A 5,939-nucleotide genomic window follows, 5' to 3' on the forward strand; every position below is an offset into this window, starting at 1 on the left:
ACATACGCAGAATATCTCGAAGATCTGTTCGATAAAATTAACACCGTACAACGAATGGCAAGAGAAAATTTGATAAAATCCAAACTAAGATCAAAAGAATATTACGACCGACGAATCAACCCTCAAAATTTTTAAATAGGAGACTCGATATATCTACTAAAAGAACTTAGTAAAGGAAAATTCTCCGATCAATATACCGGACCACACAAAGTGCTAGAAATTTTGCAGAACCAAAACGTCAAGATTGAAGTAAAAGGGATTCCGCGAACAGTGCACTTAAACAAGTTAAAACTAGCGCATAATCGAAATAAACAATGAATAAAGTGATTTCAGTGGGCAACGTAGTGCAGTAGTGTATGTTGTAGTGCTGTTCCGACATGAACAAGTGATCAACATACAAGAAAGTGTACGTGCAAGTATAGGTTTGGAAAAAGGGAAAATTATTATATGTGCTTCAATTATTGTTTAAATATAAAACGTGTTAACTCAATGAATAATTAACCAGTGAAAGTGAAAGTTACCTTGTGAATGTCACGACCGGCATACTTCAAATCCGACGGACTGACGATAGAGATAAAGATGTGGTAAAGGAGGCGTGACACTGTTCGTCGAATAATACAGATAGCGAAAACCTAAAAGGAAAAAAAAGAAAAATTATTATGTGTACTCCAATTATTGTTTGAATACAAAAAATAAATAATTAAAAGAGTGGAAGTGAACGTTACCTTGTGAACAAGTAATCATCATACAAGAAGGTTTACGTGCAAAATAGGTTATGGATCGTTGTTCGTGGAACACCATGTACGACAGCCAGCTGAAAATAAATGAACGAATTAACTTCAATGGCCTTAATGCAAAATACAACATTACCAAATGTTATAACAATACTGTGGAAGCGTGACACTGTTCGTCGAATAACACAGATAGCGGAAACTTAGAAAGAAAAAGAAGTTTATTACGTGTGCTCCAATTACTGTTTGAATGTAAAACGTGTTAGTTCAACGAATAACTAAAACAGTGAAAGTGCAACTTACCTCGTGAACAATCAATCACCATACAAGGAAGTGTACATGCATGATCATCGAATAATACAGATAGCGGAAACCTAAAAGGAAAAAGAGTAAATTATTATGTGTGCTTCAATTATTGTTTAAATATAAAACGTGTTAACTCAATGAATAATTAACTAGTGAAAGTGAAAGTTACCTTGTGAACAAGTAATCAACATACAAGGAAGTGTATGTGCAAATATAGGTTATGGATCCCTGGTTTTTGAACATAATGTATGACAGCCACCTGAAATAAGTGAATAAATTAGTTTCAATTGTCTCAGTGCAAAATACAATATTACTGAATGTTATAACAATATTGTGGTTGAATCAAAAGGAAGTGTGACACTGTTTGTCGAATAATACAGATAGCGGAAACCTAAAAAAAAAAAAGGGGGAAAATTATTATGTGTGCTCCAATTATTGTTTGAATATAAAACGTGTTGATTCAATGAATAATTAAAAGGGTGGAAGCGAAAGTTACCTTGTGAACAAGTAATCATCGTACAAGAAGGTTTACGTGCAAAATAGGTTATGGATCCGTGTTTGCGGAACACAATGTACGACAGCCAGCTGAAAATAAATGAACGAATTAACTCCAATTGTCTTAATGCAAAATACAACATTACTAAATGTTATAACGATACTGTGAAAGCATGACACTGTTCGTCGAATAACACAGGTAGCGAAAATCTAAAAGGAAAGGAAGATTATTACGAGTGCTCCAATTACTGTTTGAATATAAAACGTGTTGGTTCAACGAATAATTAAAACAGTGAAAGTGCAACTTACCTCGTGAACAATCAATCACCATACAAGGAAGTGTACATGCATGAATTTCGCAGATTAATAAGAAGAAATAAAATAGCTGATAAGTATAGAAAGTGGTTAGAAAATAATTAAGATAGATTAATTGAGAGTTAGTAATAAATATAACCGGAATAAAAGATATTTTATTATGTATTAATCTACGTAGTATTGTTATATTATTATATCTAACATGTAGAAGCGGATTTTGTAATGCACAATAGCGGTCGCACACACAATGCATGATACACATATTAAATTAAATAAATTAAACAGTACCTTTATGGTCACAGATATAAGATGATTGAAGGCAACCGTAGTAAGTATCCAAGGTATATCGAAGAATCGGATGATGTGGGAATGATCCAGGTAAGTGACGCAGCATCGAAAGAGTAGAATCTGAAGAATCACAGACAATGTTAATCTAACAAATAAATTTTAATCACTAATAAGGGAACTAATTCATGTCATACATAAAATAATAACAAATAGCAAGTACATGTAATAATAAATTAATAGGGAAAATAAGAAAGGGCAATAAACAGAGAAATAGGTTAGAAATTACAATGTTAATCTAAAAAATAAATTTTAATCACTAATAAGGGAACTAATTCATATCATGCATAAAATAATAACAAATAGTACAAGCAATAATAAATTAATGGAAAAGAATAAGAGAAGTCCATAAACACAGAAATAGGTTAGAAATTAATCAAGATAGACTAACTAAATATTAATAACAAAACATGACTGAACTCGGTACAAAGGAATAAAGTTATGCTACACGAAAGTGAAACTCGGTGCAAAGGAATAAAGTTATGCTACACAAAAATAACTGGTAACACAATACACAAAACATTAACTAAATTAAACGAGACTCATATAAATGCAAGTCACGTGTAATCAAAACAATGACTATTGAAATTCGATAACAACACAATCCATGCTATCACATTAAAGTAGCACACGGTATTGACACACAATATCATGAAACACAAAACAATATTACAGAAACACTACTAAATAAAATTATAGTGATTAACAATTAGTTAGCTATTTCAACAACACGCTACTGTTGACATTAAACCAACGCCATACCAAAGATACACGCGAGCGACCATGTTGAAAATTCGTCGCGCGTACCCCACACGTACGCACCTCACACAAATCCCACACGTACGCACCTCAACACAAATAATAGTCAATATCATGTAATACAGACCATAACAGCAATGTTAGGTACTAATAAAAAAAAAACAAGGAAAGGGGAGAGAGTTAAAGAAAATATATATAATAAATAATAACTAACATAATTATAACATATTATATATATTATATACAGGGATATAGTATTCGTACAAAGAAAAAAGGGGGAGAATATATAATACAAATGCATTAACTATTTTTGTATGTGTGTACAGAACTGGTGGTGAACTTGTCAACCCTAACAACTCAGACGGTCCCGCACCCGCAGTCGATCTGGATGCGGAAGAGGAGGTTCAGTCCTGCCTCTGCGTTCAGCTAATACGCCCCGTCTACCAATTAGACAGGGGTTATTTGTGTCAGGACTGCTTTGACAACTTGGATCCGGACGACCAAGACCTGTGTGACACCCCACCAACACATTTCTTATGCGGAGTGCCTACGGGGACACAAGTGTCACGGTGTTGCACATGTGAGATAGACTTAGCGGACTTACAACCCGCTACTTCATGCCTCCTGTGCATGATCTTCTATAACAATCTCACCGATATTGAGAGAATTTTTTTGGTCGAAGGGATAGCAATGCGCACAGTGGAACTGTAAAATATTCATACGCTACTCACGAACCAAATACCTTTGCTATCGACCTGTAAATAAATAATATTTGTAACTGTACATATAATTTTCACCTATACTTACCAATATAAATATATTGGTATATATATATATATATATTGGTATATATATATATTGGTATAATATTGGTATAATATATAATATATATATATAGTTCATCACCAGTTCTATATATATATATATACACGCATGTTGTAAAGTAGGCGATATCTATAACACTCACTTGATTGATAATGCGAGTAACTCATAATATAAGTCGTCATATTTACCATTATACGCACATATATATGTCGGAGATGAAAGAACACCGGAGTCTTTGGAATTTTGATTAATTCCGCAACATTGTAACCTAGAGTCTTCTATAGCTGTAATTAAACAATTGTAGTTATTCAATCCGATTGTAATTGTTCGAGAGTTGTGATAGTGAGCTTGGGCTCGAGGCGACAGCCAGTCGCCGAACGTGGCCGCGGTCATGGGATGAACGCTTTGTCTAACAAAGGTACTCATTAATTCTATAGCTCTCCTTAAAAGAAATATTTGTAGCGGCACGCGACGGTAAACATTCTAACGGTTTCTGCCCCGTGGCTCGCCACACGCACATCCTCTATGTTGTAAAGTAGGCGATATCTATAACACTCACTTGATTGATAATGCGAGTAACTCATAATATAAGTCGTCATATTTACCATTATACGCACATATATATGTCGGAGATGAAAGAACACCGGAGTCTTTGGAATTTTGATTAATTCCGCAACATTGTAACCTAGAGTCTTCTATAGCTGTAATTAAACAATTGTAGTTATTCAATCCGATTGTAATTGTTCGAGAGTTGTGATAGTGAGCTTGGGCTCGAGGCGACAGCCAGTCGTCGAACGTAGCCGCGGTCACGGGATGAACGCTTTGTCTAACAAAGGCATGGAATAATTCTATAGCTCTCCTTAAAAAGGAAATAGTTGTAACACTCGACAGTAAACATTCCAACGGTCTCTGTCCCGTAGCTCGCCACACGCAGATCCTATTCTTCGAGAGAGATGATTGCCAGATGTCGATGCGTCTCCGCAGTACATGTTCAGCTAGCTCGAGGGCCCGTTATAAATCTTAAGATTTAGTCAACTAAAGTCCTTCAAACAGACAAACAGTCTTTGTCCCAACTACGGGAAAATAGGGGAGACGCAAGATGCGAATGCGATGCGAATTTACGAGTAATAGCCGACATGAGTACAAAAATCAATGAATTAAAAGACGACATGCGTTCACTCAAGACAAAAAAGGAAATCGAGACACCCGTATCACCGCCGATAATTCCCTAGGTGACAATACCGACAGACGGTAGCCCCCAACCAATTAAGTTAAAAGACGCGATCGAGTCAGTACTAATATTCGACAGATATCGACCCTCAGTATTTCAATATTTAAGAGCATGCGAGCGCGCACGAAACATGATTCCGCGGCATCAGGAGCCTCAGTTGGTAAAATTATTAATGAATAAGCTTCGCGGGCACGCGTTCCTCGCCATAGAGGACAGTTAGCTAAACAGTTTGAACGATTTCGGGAACAAATTAAAGGATATGTTCGGCCGGACTCAGATTTGGACGATGACCTCTCCGGATTATTTCAATAAAAATAAACGAAACTCCAAGTACTCCCACCGCTAGAATAATTTCCCCAGATTTAAAAACCAAGACAAATTTACTATTAGACCCCGGATCAGAAATCAATGTCATCAAGAAACCTGCCTTATCCGAATCAGCAATCATGCTGCAGCAATCATGCAATCGTAATGCAGGTTGCGGGAAATCCAGTTATTTTTCACGTGGGGATCACGAGGCGGCTACGGGTTCTCAGGGCGTAGGACCCATCGGGAAACCACGATGAATCTAATGTTCTCCTATAGCCGGGTGGTGACTGGTCGGCGTCTTCGGCCCCCGCCAGTTTGCTGATCCGGCGCGAAGAACCTCGGAGAAGTTGGTGGGCCCGTATCTGTTAAGACCACTCACCTCACCTTCTTGTGGGGCTCTCCGTCACCCTGCGCCGGCCTTTGCTGGGGCAGGGTGCGAAAGAGTGAGTGGCACCAGGATGGAAACCCTTGTTGACGACCTCGGCGACTTCAGAATCACAATGGACAGAGAAACGAACCAAAAAATCGTTTACAGTGTAGGGGAGGGATACCACAGTATCGGCGCAGCCGCGGGTTGTAAAGCGGGCCTCGGGTCGTCATCGAGCAACCGTGACCGTCCGGGG

Source organism: Bombus impatiens, unplaced genomic scaffold, assembly GCF_000188095.3.
Source record: "Bombus impatiens unplaced genomic scaffold, BIMP_2.2 scf_0303, whole genome shotgun sequence".
Taxonomy (NCBI): Eukaryota; Metazoa; Arthropoda; class Insecta; order Hymenoptera; family Apidae; genus Bombus; species Bombus impatiens.